This window comes from Varanus komodoensis, unplaced genomic scaffold (assembly GCF_004798865.1).
Source record: "Varanus komodoensis strain SLA01 unplaced genomic scaffold, ASM479886v1 scaffold39, whole genome shotgun sequence".
In the NCBI taxonomy this organism is placed as follows: Eukaryota; Metazoa; Chordata; class Lepidosauria; order Squamata; family Varanidae; genus Varanus; species Varanus komodoensis.
Window position 1 is genome coordinate 1,046,130 of NW_025335922.1, and position 15,328 is coordinate 1,061,457.

Consider the following 15,328-nt stretch of genomic DNA (forward strand, 5'->3'; position numbering starts at 1 on the left):
GAACTGAACATTACCCAGCCACAGCAGAACAGAAGTGATCGCTTACAAAAGACTTATGAAATTAGGTCAAGGACCACACAAAATTAGGCTGAGGGCTGCAAGTTGCTCCTTTCTGTTCTCAGGCTTACCACTATTTGTAAATAAAGCATTTGTAAAGTGGTTGATCAGTGCTAGTGCTCCCATTCAGAATTTGTGGGGAGGAAGCACATCATTTTATTTGCCCAGCTGATTTTCTTGTCTTATGGTGCAAACCTATACATGCCTACTCAGAAGTAAGTGCCATGGAACCTCTCCCAGCTAAAAGTGCATAGGAATACAACCAGAGGCAGGGTTTGTACAATCCCAGAGGGAAACCAGACATAGTGGCTTATGATCTTGCCACATGAGTGCAGGTTGCCAGTTGGCTAGTAACATAATTATTCTCACTGGCCAAGGGACATCTGAACCTGATGAGGGTGAGATGCAAATCACCTTGGAATCCATCGCTCGTTCTAGGGTTCCAGGGTGGTTTGCAAATCAATCCAGCCATACAACTGACCAGGCTTGGATGTCATCACAACCTATGTCTGGTGAGAGCAATTGTGCTAATTAGGTCACTTGCAACCAGGCATGCACAGGGAGCAAAATAAGTCACTACAGCTTATTTACCCTCCACGATTATGTGATTTCGAGCATGATCATTACTGGATTGCCATGGCACATGACCACCCAGGAACAGTGATGCATCTCAGCTAAGAAGACTTCCCATATCTCAAAGTTGCAGTGTCATGAATGTTGAGCACTCACTTATTTATCATACAGAGTATTAGTCCAGGGTGGCCCACTGATGATTCTTCAACTGGAGTTAAGAGTTCAGAGCTATCATCCTCATTGCTTGGCATCTGTTTTCAAATGCAAACTCACTGGAACTTGGGAGAAATGACATCTCTTTAAGCAAGGGGAATGTGCAGTGGTGTGTGTGGAAGCAGGAAGACAACACTGTGGGTTTTGGAAGATGGCACAAAAATGGCAGGTCACTGTGTGTTTCTGTCTTGAGTTGGTTAAAACTGGGGTGGAAGTGCATCACTGAGTATCCAGGTTTGTCTTGCAAATCTGCCTTGCAGAAAGGGAAGTTTGCATCTATTCATGCTGTTTGAGTGTTAATAAATACAGGAAATATTATGAAGAAACCAGTGCACTCTCAATGAAAGAAATAAGAATTGATCTTTCTGCCCCCAGACAGTCACTGCTTAAGGAAATTAGGATGATATATCAATACTGTCCTAGAGCTAGGTACAACAATTTACCTGTGTCTATATTTGGTGACATAATTTGTTGTTGTTCAAAATGCTACTGATCTAAAATCATAAGATGTCTCAATGAGTTTTTTGAATCAAATTTGCAAAATACATTATCACTTGTAAAATCAATTGCCCCAAATTTACTAAGCACTTCACAGAGTTTGAAATATAAAACTGCCTACATGATACTAAATATATATTCAATTAATTCAGTTGCCAGTTCTGAAGCTACATCTGCCCTGTGGCTTTCTCAATGATGCAATGATAGCAACCAATTTGAACAGCTTTAAAAGGAGTTTGGATATATTCATGGAGAGATACAATAGCTGCTATCTACAGCAGGTATATATTACCTCCAGAACTGGAGGCTGTATCTCCTGGGTCACCAGCTGCTAAGGAACATATGCTGAGGAAAAGGCTATTACACTCATGTGGCACTTCTGGACTTCCCAGAGGCACCTGGATAGCCATGAAGTGAACAAAATGTTGAACTGGACAGGCCTTTGGTCTGATCCAGCAGGGTTCTCCTTATGTTTATAAAGGAAATTCTCCAGTTCCAAGAGCCAAAATCAACCCACAAACAATCTGTCCAAATTTTAACATTTTCCTGTCTTTAGGCAAAACAAAAGGATTAAAATTCAAGAAAGAAAACTAGGCAGATCTTCAGCTTTCTCCAAACAGTTAGAGCAGCCACATGCAACCATATCAGAAGCATGACGGGCTCCACCTCTTTTCTAGCAACATAAAGTCCTTAATATTTGTGGCTGGTATATGCATCTGTTACTATATGATTGCCAAGGAGATGGTGCCGTCAGTGTAAAACTACGTGGGGAGTCCACACCCCTCTCTCAGGCTTATGTGGCCAGAGCTGTTCTTGCTTGCAGCTTGGCGAGCCCACACAGGTGCAATCCTCAGGCTTCCAAACCAAGCTCAGCACTTGTGAAACTGAGGAACCTGTGCGGGCTGTCGCTTAGACACCTGTTTGTGTACAAGGCAAGTAGCAACCATGTAAACAATCCACATATGTGGTCCTCCACCCTGTCCGTGTCCCCTTAGCTCTTTGCAGCATGCCTTTCCTCTGTTAGTGGCCTCAGTCTGTTAACAAGAGGCTTCATTCCTTGATCTGGTAGTAGTAGTTGCAGTAGTGAATGAGAGGGAAGCAACCCCTAGAAAAACTTTCCAGGGTCGGGCAACTTTTGGGGGCTTGCAGGCACACTTAGCAATTTGACAAAATGTCCTGGGCAAAAATGAGAGGTAGTACAAATCACATGCCCAAAAGACTGAGTACACAGTAGGGGGCTGGGAGCTGAGCTCCAGAACAAACTGCTTTGAACTCAGTGTTTTCAGCCCCAACAGTAACTTGTTTCACAGCAAAGGGCGTGTGTGAGAAGCAGGTGGGAAGGTCTCCTTGGTGGGTGAAACGAGTCTGGGGGCCCTTGGGTGCCTGCAAGCACCACATTGCCCAGTCCTGGGCTAGAGGAACTCCCCTACAAGGAAAGTTTGCTGTGTGGGGTGGGGAGTTCACCTAGAAAAAGGGTAAGTATGAAAGAAGGACATGGTAGGAACTGTAAAAATCATGTACAGTGTGGAGAAAGTGCGGAGACTTTTCTTTCTCTTGTAATACTTAGGGGTCAGCCAATGTTAGGAAATCCAGGGCAGATGAAAGGAAACAGTTCTTCACACAAAGCATAGTCAAGCTCCGGAATTCATTACAAGGCACAGGGATAGCGCTGAGCCGGGATGTTCTAAAAGTGTATTAGACAGATTCATGGAGGGTGAGACCCGTTGCTCGGGATTTGAGCAGGAGGATACTGCTGCATTCATGTTCTTTCCCATAAGTATCTGATAGTTCACTGCGGGAACAGAAAGCTGGCTTAGATGGGCTTCTGGTCTGACCCAGGGTAGTTCTTGGATTCTGAAAAGAAAGCCTTTTCAAATTAGAAAGAAAAGGGTAAGGTAATGATAGAGGTTTACGTGCTTATGAGTGGTAGATGAAGACTGAATAGATATAAAAATATTTCATTCCCTGTCATAACGCTAGAATTCTGAGTCGCCCAGTGAAACTGGGCAGCCATAGATTCAGGATAAACAAAATAACAACATGGCATTAACATATGGAGCGCCAGCTGGTGCCCACCGTGGGCTCACAGTAGGTGGAGCCAAAGGGTGGCAGCAAGTAGAAACAATTAGTTTCTCCCTGATTTCATTGCACATACCTCAAGGATATATAAGGAATCCATCATAGTTAGGTAGCATCTAACTAAATAATAGTGGGTGAGTTCAGACAACATAAGAACCTGTACTCAAGGGATGAATCATGGGTTGTTGAAACATGAGTTACCATGTTCTTTAAACCCACCTGAGAAAACAAACCATGGCTTTTTAACCATGAGCACCCAATAGCAAACCATGGTTTCTCTTCATGAGTTGCTCATGGTTAACAAACCATGGCTTGTTCGTGCTGCTGGGTTCAGACATAACCCGCATGTCAAGAACCATGTTTAAAGATAACTGCCACTCAGTCCAGCCCTCAAATGCGGGTTATCAGGTTGCCTGAACAGAGTCACTGCATTGCCTTTCACAGGTGTGTAGCCCCAACCCCTCCCCGTTTTGAGCCAACCTGAAGCACAGGCTAGGCACTCTACTCCTTTGGATTTAGAACTTACAGAAGCACAACCTGTCAGCAAGTTCGGCATTGAAAAAGATGTTTGGAGCCAAAGAAAGAAGGGGCAGCAAATAAATGTTACTTGGAGCAGCCTACTTGGTTCTACGCTGGGAGAAAGGGGTATGGCTTCCAGCATCCTTTACAACCACCTCAGTCCTTCCATTGAGCACACCACTCCTTGATGAAAAAGTTTGCTCCCTGAAGTTTCAACCTTGAACAGCTTTGCATAGAAAAGGGAAACTGAAGCAAGTGACTTAAGATCATGAGTGCGAACAATGGGGGTGATGAGTTCACATGAAACATGGGATCACTCCGTTGAAGTGTATTTTCTGTACCTCAGCATTACACCCATTGCAGAAAGAAGGGAAACTGGAGCAAGTGACTTTGACATCATGAGTGCACAGCTAGGGTTGGAAGAACAAGAAGGAACTGGACTGAAAGAGACACGGTTTGCCTCCGCACCACCTCGGCACATGCTATAGTGCCACTTCTGGAATATGCTAAAGCAAATTGTGGCCACTGGCTTAAATAGCTTTCAGAGGTGATTAGACATATTCACCAAGACTATTAATTGCTACTAGTTATGATGCCTATTTGATAGCTCCATGTTCAAGAAGCAAGTTACCTCTAATTCTGGGGACCTGGACCATCCAGAAGGCATATGTGGCCGGGGGCAGGAATGATGCTGGGGACAGTGACAGCTTTGGGCTTGTGTGCATGAGGCTTTGCCAAACACTGAGGCAATGCAGACGCTTCCTCAGTATGCCTACACACTCTTCTGCCAGATGATGTTGGGGACAAAACGGAGAATAGGGCTGTTGCCTTCATGTCCTGTTTTGCAGGCTTCCATGAGGCATGTGGGCCTGTTCTTAGATCCTTCAACAAAATAATCACAAGATTCCATCACTTTTTAATGTAAGAGATGGAAGTCAGGGTTGTGCAGACAGGAAATGAAAGTAATAGTTGAGAGGCAAAGAGCAGTAGAAAGGAGCAGACTTAGCCTCCAGCCTGATTATAACTAAGCTCTTAACAAAAATGAATGTTTGCCCTGGGATGGTGGAGCTGAAAGGAGGCACACTTTGGCTTCTGCCATCACCAGTCAGGACGACAAGGGCCACGGAGATGTTGTATCCCCACTTCCCCAGGAAGGTCATGCCCTTCTAGAAAGTTACAGCTCACTCGTGGACCATATGCTTTTCATGCAGATGTTTTGGTCTCTAGGATATTCGTTTAGGAAAGGCTTCTACCTGAAACCATGAAGAGTCCCTGGGATAAAGGGACCAAGGGTCTGATGCAGTATAAAGCAGCTTTCTATGCTCCCAATACTGCTGCAAGAGAACTTGGCCTTGTCTGCCGAAGAGCGAAAGAGCAGCTGCACATAGCTTGCTTTTTCACCTCCCTGCCACAAAGCAAAATCAGTTGTCCTCTGACCGCAGAGCAAAAGGAAAGTTCCATCACTGGCCAGGGATGTTGGGCTGCATTCATTCAAGATGCAGCTGGACAACCATCTGAAAGGGATGGCTTAATTTGGGGTCCTGCATTGACCTTCTTGGCCCCTTCTGTGATTCTGTGATCTTGTGTTGGTGTGCACTATTACAATCTATTGGAAGCCACCTAAGGCTCATATGAGCAAAAAGTACAATCTAAAATTTCTAGACCAGGGTTGCACAACTTAACATCCCACACAAGGACCTTTTCTCCACATGCTCTCCCCACCCCCAAATCTAATTCCAGTAGTGGTTTTGGGCAAAGAGTTATCTATATCAGGATCTCCAGGGAAAGTGTAGGGAGAAGTCCCTGGTTCCCTGACATTTGGTACTCAGAGGTAAGTTGCTGCTGAACACGCAAGATTGTTGGGGGGAATGAATAGATAGATTGATTGAATAGGTCCTTCCCCCCATCCCTTATTCAGAAGGCTGGAAACTGACTGAAAACCAGTGTAGATGAGGACATACTGGAATAAAATGATCACATTTGGCCAGTCCTCATTAACCATCTCACAGTCCTAGTTTGGACCATTTCCAAAAGCAGCCCCACTTATAACTCATTGTAGTAATCCAGCTGAGAGTTTACCAGAGAATGAATAACTGTAGCTAGGCTATCTCTGACCAGATAAGGAGGTAGTTGGTATTTCAACCCAAACGAATAAAAGATGCTCTGTGCCACCAGGTCTACCTGTGTCTACCTCTAATGACAATGATGGATCCAAGAGCACCCCTGAATTGCAAACCTGATCTTTTAAGGGGAGTGTAACCCCCTCCAGAAGATGCTGAGCATTACTTGATCAAGCAGACAAAGCACCAATTAACAGAACCTCTGCCGTGAACAGAACCTCATTTTATTGGCCCTCATCCAGTCGACTACTGTGCCCAGTCTGATTCAGAACAGCCACACCTGCATTTGATGGGAAAGGGAGATAGCACTGTGTGTCATTTGCCTATTGATGACACCTCAGCCCACACCTTCAGACAACCTGCGCTAGTGGCTTCACGTAGATACTGAACAGCATGGGGAATACAATGGAGCCAGCACCATTTTCTGGAACAGAACATCCAGGTAACATCCAAGAGCTGAAGCACTGCAGTGAAGGACCTCCAACTTCCCATGCAGACAACTGTTCCAGAAGGGTACCATGGTGGATGGTATGAAATGTTGCTAAAAGCTCCAAGAAAATCGACAGAGCTATAGCTCTAGATCTTTCTCTTTGCAAAGGTCATCCGACAGGGCAATCAAGCAATTTCCATTCCAAAAACCCAGCCTGAAGCCCAGTTGAATGCCTCATTCAAAGCATCTGCACTTGGCCAGCAACTGCCTGGGCAAGCATCCCATCCAGAGAGGGGATGCTGGCTACTGAGATTCAGCTGTTAACTTAATCCAGGTCCGGCTCTTCTAGCAGAGGTCTAACCACCCCCCCCCCCTTTCTCACTGAGACATTTATAGCTTCTGGGACTCAGCTGGATCTCATCTACTTATTAGATGCCATAAGTCATGAAGGGCAAGAGTCACACACACAAGTGTTTGGCTAGACTTGGCCAAGCATCTTGTCCATAGTACTGGGCTTCAGCAACTGAAACTCATTCAATCAAACTGATCCAGTGTTCTGGGCACCACTTCTAATGGAACTGCATCAATTGTGCTGTCCAATTCATGACAGAGCTGACTGATTTTATCTCAAAATGCCATGCAAACCTGTCACAGCGTGCAACTGATTGTAACAGGCCATGAATCATATGGAAATGCTCAGATGAGCAATATTAAGATGAAATGCTGAGAAAGAGATCCTTTTGTCACCACCACCACCGAGTAGGCTTGACAACGAACTCTAACCTGTGTCTGGTCAGACTCGGCATGAATTTTCCTCCACCTGTGTCCTAGCCATCTTCCCTCTTGTTTCACTGTTCTCAGCTCAGGTGTATACCAAGGACCTAGCTGGGCTCTCTCCTGCTTAGAGGAGAGTGCTTGGAATGATTGTGTCAATTGCCTGAGTCATTTCTGCTTTCCACAGAGTGACCTGGGATCACAGCAATCACTAGCAAGAATCCCCCAGAACCCTCCGGGATCCCTATTTAAAAGGTCTCTCAGCCTTGGCAGAGGAGAAAGGGCATTGAGAGTGAATAGGAGGTGAGCCAACTGTGAAAATGGGATATTCCAACAATTTTAGATCCTCCTCCACCTGCCCCGTTGTGGAAGATTTAAAATGATCAGACTTAAGAACACATCACAGTCAAGGAACAGGAGAGTTAAAAAATCAGCACCAATAAAGATCAAAGATGTACACAAATAGTTTTTTCTTTTATTATATGCATTGCCCCAAGAGCTTTAGCTATAAAGCAATGTATAAATTATAGGAAATGAAAGACGAAAGCTTGAAGTGTAGCATGCAATTACAAAAAATCCAAAATGAGAGCAATAAAAACAATAAAACACATTAAAAAGCAAAACAAAAAACAAAGGTCAGCATTCAAGATAAAATACTTGAACAGCCAAAAACAGATGATGCGCAAACCATGTAAAAGAATCCAGATATTTGATTAACCCTGTAAGCCATTTTAGTGGCTGGAGCTCAAGTCATCATCCAGTCTCAAAAGTCTCATCCAGCTAGGATGAGATCCAAAGAACTGGACTATTAGTTGCATGCAAAAGCTTCCCACTTGTGTTTCTGAAACATCAACCCGAACTCACAGCAAGCACTTTTGAAAGCAGGAGGACTTCCTATAGAAGCTTGTGACAGCCCCGAAGTCTGCTGATCAAAATAAATAAAATAAAATAAAATAAAATAAAGGGCATGCCCAGAGCATGCCTGATGTAGCTTTTTGGATCCTGGACATTCTTACTTAATTTTGGAACATGTGAAATCTTGTCAGTGAAAATGAGCTTGCAGGCTAAGCCCTAATAAGCTCTCATTTATAGATAATAAGAACATACAGGTCAACCCAAGTTAATATTATTTTAGTAGGCACATCATAATGTAGAAGCACCATTTTCTCCATTTATACTCTGCAACTTCCATAAATTCAGGGGGAAGGCGACTCTCTAGTTCCTAGATTGACCTGCCCCAAGCTGGTGCCTTCCAGATGTGCAGGGCAACAACTTGATGGTGATGCTGGGACTGTAGTCTCACACTTCCGGAGGATACAAGTTTGGAGAAGGCTGCCTCAGATGTTAAAACAGACCTTCTGGATCTGGTACATCAAATTAGTTAGACCAATGTCTGTTGGTTCTTATCAGTCAACATCCCATTGTCAAACTTCAGCAACACGAACCACAGGTTTTCCTTCTTCCCAAGGGTGGCTCCTATTGGAGCAGGCCTCTGGCAGCAAGTTGGCTGAAGAGCATGGGAAATATTTATTGTCACACCTGCTTTATTGTCATAAAGCAGCATACTACCCTTATCTGCGGGTAGAAGTAGGGAAAAAGCACCCATATGGGTAAGACTGTTTTGTCAGAAAGAAAAGCTCCATATGACTCACCAATGATATAAATGCAGCCCAAGCTTTATTGCTCAGAATTGCATCACTGCCACCTGCACTGCTCCGGAAACTAGCGCCTCCTGCATGCCCAGTTAGAACTTTTTGAATGTTAATTAATCCAATGCTTAATAGCCCGGCCTGTTATTTTCCTTTCAGGGTAAACAGTTCTGTCTACCCTCTTGGCCAAAACACAGGCAATGTGCTTTCCCAAAACAGGTGGCACAGGTAAGCAAAAGGGACCTTATGCGACAGAGGGAATCTGTTCTAGGTGACAGATTAGCAGTGACTATCCACAAACAGAAGGTCCAGGTTTAATTCCTGGCATTAACAACCTACCTTGTTCTTGTGGAGATAAGATTGAGAGGAGAATTATGTAAGCTGCTTTGAGTTCATTGTAAGAAAAAAGGCAGGACAGAAATCTAATAAATGAATAAATTTCTGTGTACAGCTGGGAAAAAAAACTCTTGCCTGAAAACTTGGAGAGGTGTTGCCAGGTTGAGCTAGAAAGACCAGTTTCACTTGATGTAAGACAGCTTCTTAATTCCCAACACTGAGTATATCTTTCTCACTGCCATTACATTACCATTTCAATTAAGGCATCCTCAATTTTCTGGTCTCACCCCAATCACAGACATGCCTCTTCCATGCTCATCCTGCATGCAAAGTTAGGATTTTATTTGCCACCCTTTTTATACTGCACCTCTAATGCCATTTTATCAACCATCCATTAAGTTCTGAAGAGTAAATTTGCAGCTCTTCTTATTCTGCTTGTTTTCTCATCCTGAATACTGAACAGGATTCATACTGCAGTTTCATTTTTCAAGACACTGTAACAAACATGTTCAAATCAAGTTGTTTCCAACCTCAGCAAAAAGGACAGGCTTTCATGTGTAAAACTTCCACGCATGCCTCCTCTCTCTTGGCCTTGGTCACAGGGCAAAAAGCAAGGCAGGGTCAGCCCAAGCCATTTTGCTACATGAGGCAAAAGAAGATGGTGCCCTGTATGTGAAAGACAGCTGGACCTTACTTCAGCGTGAGCTATGGATTAGTGTCCTTGAGCACACCTGGAGCAGCAGGCAAGCTTCGATGCTCTTGACCAGCAGTTGCCCCCCCACCCCTTGCCCCAAGGCCACCACCATAATCCGCATGATGATAGTGCTGGTCTCAAAGCAAGCCCTCTCCAGAAACAGCGCCCTCCCCTGCAGCCCTAGAAAGCCAGGAGCTGAGAAGATAACATTTGTCACAGGAGACCAGGGCTATTCCCGCCACGGTTCTTCATCCAGCTCTATGACTTCATTGTACCGAATTGTTCATCCCCAACTCCATGTTGTGTGGTAGCTGAATAGCACTTCTTCCATTACAGAGGGGATGCTTCTACTCACTGCCCTCCACTGCAGGAACTGTCCATGTGTCAGGTGGTCACACATCTAACTAAACAGAAGACAGTCCTTTTGAAGGGCTGCCCATTCCAAATGCACTGGAAAGACAGAAAACCAGTACCCTTTCCCACACTATTTTTCAGGTTTGCTAAACATTTTAACTGGATAAATTAATTCTGCAGTCTCTTTGAGGACTGATTGTAAAATCCTTCTGAGGGCAGAGACAATACTTCAACCTCAGGAGGGAGAGTGATAGTTCTAACCCCTACACTGCACTCTGCCTTGCAGAGGTGGGAAAGGGGGGGGGGGTCAGTGGGTCAGGAGGAGAGGAGATTGGAAAGGATACCAGCCAGCCTCAACCTCTGCCAGCCTCCTCTCTCTCCCATCCAAAATGCTTTCCTAGACAGTTGGGGGGGGGGGGGCAACCCTAGCTTAAGGATAGGGAACAGGGAACTGGATTGACCCCCTATTCCTCTCACCCTGCACTGCTGACTCCAGGTTCAGGGGCTTCCAGTCAGTGAGGGTGCAAGTAGTAGGCTGTATTCTTAAAGGATGACAAAGGTATTGCTATGGACTTGTGGTTCCTCTTTTTAGTTCCTGTCTGCAGTGTGATCTATTACACTCATGAGTAAAGAGCCACATGCCACACTTTTGCTTTGCTTTAGCCTTCCTCCTGGAGCCTGAAACTCACTTTTCATGACTAAGAGAATTCTAGACACTAGGCCAAAAAGCACATTTAGTACAGAGCTGTGATTAGCCTCTGGAGATGAGCAATTAAAAAGTATAAGGAGAAAATAACATATTCTATTTTTATTACCATAGATATCTGAGAATATTGGTTGGAGTTGGAGTTAAACTGTCAGTATTTCGGTTTTAAGCCCATCGTTTCAAATGCTAAAGAAACTGCAAATATTATGCAGTGCAGAAAGTGAAATCGTTAGTTGAGTATTTCCCAACCCAGTGGCCTTGAGCCATTTCATAGTACAACTTATAGCACTTCTGATAAGAACTGGATTCCATCATCATTTGAAGGACACCAGGTTGTCCTCTCTTGCCGTGAAGCTATGGACAACAGCAGCCACCTTCCAGCTACCAGTGCTAATTAGTGCATCCTGCTGTGCCAGGAGGGACTGCAGTGTGCTAGTGGCTGCTTTGAAAATTCAAGCTGTAGTGGGCAATCAGCATGGCTTATTGCCAACCCAGCAAAGGTAGATCATTGGGGTGGCTAACAAGCCAACTACAACTCATGGGCTGTGTTAGATTTAAGGGTATCTTTACTGTGCCAACAACCCATCCTCACCAGGTTCAGACATTCTGAGTCATAGTGATTATCACTACCAACACATTCCGCAACCTACCATGGCTTCAGTGTGGCTCAATTCCCTTGTCTCTGCACTTCTCCTAGTTCCTCTGTTGGAACTTTTCCAGACCACTCTGCATGCATGCTAACCTAAGCTCCTATTGCTATATTGCCATAGGGCTTCATTACCTATGACAACTCCATGTCACCATTTAGAAGCGATATATGTGTAGAATGTGTGTGTGCAGGTTTTACACATGGTTCCTATGAAGGTGCCTCCCCCAGGGGGACAATGCAAATAAATTATGTTGCAGTAAGAGCTCCAGCTTACTGGATTATTGCATACAACAGCAAGGCTTTATTAAACTTTATGCCCTTCAGAGAAACTGGGACAGTAAACCATTTTTAAGTGATTGAGAGTATAAACTTAAGAAGTCTTTAAAATTAATATACAACTTGTTGCTTTGCATATGTGCTAGTTCTAAAACAGAGATTTTGTATGCATGATTGGGATGGGAAAAAATGCTCACATTAAATAAGCAATGGTGGAGCCAGATTTTCATTTTTGCTAAAAGAATAGTTCACAGGCATTTGAAGGCATACCCTGATCCCTGGAAAAGACTGCTCAGCCTCTCCATGGAAAGAATGAATGAGAATAGCTTATAGTTAACAGTTAGTCAAAGTTTGACAAAATCTATGGTTTGGGTCAGTGAATCAGAACTTTGGAATCTCACTTCTTGCTTCTACTTTCTTGTGGTTCACACTGGGACCCAAACCAATTTTGTGGTTAACTTTTCAGTTACTCCCTTTGCTCTCTATCTACGTTTTCTACATCTTTTGGCTATTCTTTGAACAAGCTTAATCTTTATAAACCCAGTTATCTAAATACTTGCATTGCAGTGGTCATAACAGCATTATTAGAAGATTGTACTTGGCAAGCAGTTTTGCCACTGAGCCACCTAGTGGGGGACAAATGGAACTACCACCCCAAACATTCCCCTGGGAGAGGGTGAGGGGGCGCAGGAAGAGGAGACAGCCTCCTTGCCATGTTCGCACAGGCCCAGTTTCCTCTGATCACTTCTGAAACATCCAGCAGAATGAGAGAAGGGTTCAAGTCACCCACGTACCAAACAAGCAATTGCTAATATTTAATGTATGCATTTTAATATTAAGACTTTCTCCTGTCCTGATGAATTTCTCAATTGTTCTACATGCAATGGATTTCTGCATGTGTTATAACAAAAATAGTCCACCAAGAATTATTTTTACTTAATACATTTGAGCATCCTCTACTGGATGACCTATTATGCAAAAGGTTGGTACTTTCTGCTAACTTTCAGTAATACATATTTTTGAAGTTGTGGGCATCCAACTGTTGCCCTTGAGGGGCTTCATTTCCAGGGAAATGCAAGTTTCCTAGAACTGAAACTGCTAACATCAGTGCTGAGAAACTACAATTTTTTCATACCTCAGAGGTAAGCAAATTTGCGCTTTCCAGAGGTTTCTAGATATACTAGAGCACACAGCCATCTATCCAGTCTTTTAAGGAAATGGAATAAGGGTAAATGTAAAGCAGCACAACAGCCTCCTCCACAAGGAACAAAGAACTAGCCTCCAATTCATTACTTGCACATCCCCATGCTTTTGCTTCTGAATATGATCAGTTCTTAAACCACACTAACATGCAGAAGAATTGGGGATTTCAAATGATCGGCTGCAGATGTCCATTCTTAACCTCCAATTTAGAGTTAAGGAAAATTAGTCCTCCAGATGCTGAGACACTAAGTTCCAGAATCCATTCTGGCTGGAACAGACGTGGCTTGAGTTCAATGTCATCTGGAAGGGGACTCCTGCTCTAACTACTTGGGATGAAGACTCCCATTCCACAATCACACTGTAATTCTGACCCGAGCATCTCCATGCATCCCCCCACAGAAGCAGGATAGTTGAACCTTCACATTTGGTCACCATGCTGCTTTTACGTTCTTCCTGCTTTGAGCAACATCTTTTACAGCAGATGGAAAGGAGCTGAAAAGTTGCAGTTTGCATGTGACATACACAAGGCAACCCCCCTTTCATTTGCAGAGCAATTTTTTTCAGGATAGGAAGTACCAATTACTCTTGGGGACAGTGGGGAGGAACTGCCATGGACTAATCACATGCAATCCACCCCTATGCACACACAGACATACACACCCCTGTGTTCCCTGCAGCTGTCAGGCTTACAAAACACATCTTACTGGAGTGAGCGTATTTTTTCAAAGCCTGATTGGAGAGAGAATGAATGGTGGGAGTACGCAGATGGAGGGCAAGGCCCTTGGAAGGGCATCACAGGAATGAAGGCAGCCATTAGTGAGACAAATGTCACCCTTTCCTTTTGCAGATGAGTGCTGCTCACTACATTATATCCTTGCTCTCATCTCCAGGGCCAGGACATCAACGGGAGGGCACCACTGGCAGGTTTCTTCTTTCTCTCTGCAGATGCCCAAATCTGCTCCAGAGGCTGAAGGACTCTCCAAAGAAAAAGCGGGACGTGCACAGTGGTAGCAGAGGGCAAGGAAGTGCAGTCACACAAGTGGATTTCCAGTCACGGTCCAGCTGGATCCAAGTCCAGTGAACATCAGTAACTGCCACCCCCCCTCCTCTTACTAGGCACCAATCACACCCTCACAAAGGCTCAGTAGGTAACCGTGACTTCTGGGGCTCCCCCGAGACATTACCAGGACAGCAAAGACAGGGAGGGGCTTGTTTGTTCACTGTCCTGAGTTCACCATCTTCTAGTCCCAACAAAGCTGTTGCCACACCTGGCTTTATGGTATCACGAAAAGCTAAATTCAGGCTCAAGATAATTACTCTTATAAGAATACACATCCAGTTTTCAATGTCCAATTGATATTTAGAGTTGTGGTAAAAATGGTATTTCCCCCATCTCAGTCTTCATTGGAGGCAAAGAAATGAGGAGAGATCATTATGTCTGACTTCAAGTCATGGGGGAAGAAAATAAATCCTTGGCAGTGCTATGGAGGAATATCTCAAGAGGCAGCAGTAGCATGTGCAATTAGCACCACTAAAACAGACTCCCAGGCTATGAGGCAGTGCCATGTTGAGATAAGCCTGAGTTCAGGAGATCCACTATCCTAGGCTAGCCAGTGTGAATGGGAGAAGAATTAAGAGTGACTAATGAATGTGGAAGGATTTTTTGGAGAGAAGGTCAGACAAAAGACATTTCCCCTTAAAGAAATTAGGCAAAGTGACCCTGCAAGGAAGATGTTCTGAGATACCTGGAAATTACCCCATCAATAGCAGCCAGCAAACACAAAGCACTCACTTTCAGACCCATAGAAAATAGACATGGTCACATAGCAGACAGCAATAGATAAGGTCAACAAGAAGCAGTCAATCACCCATTTGACAATCAGCAGGAGTCTGGGAAGCAATGGGAACCTTCCCTTTCCTGTAAAAGCAGGTACAGAACGTAAGAAAAGCCATGCAGGATCAGACCAAAGGTCCATCTAGTCCTGCACTCCATGCACACAGTAGCAAACCAGCAAGCAGGGTGGGTGCAAGACCTCCTCCTGTTCAGATACTAGTGTATGCAAGCATGCCACCTCTGGTAAAGGAGGTGGCACATACCCGGCAAGGTTAGTAGTCACTGATAGCCTCCTCCATCATGAATCTGTCCAATCCCTTTTTAAAGCCATCCAGATTGGCAGCCATCACCACTTCCCATGACA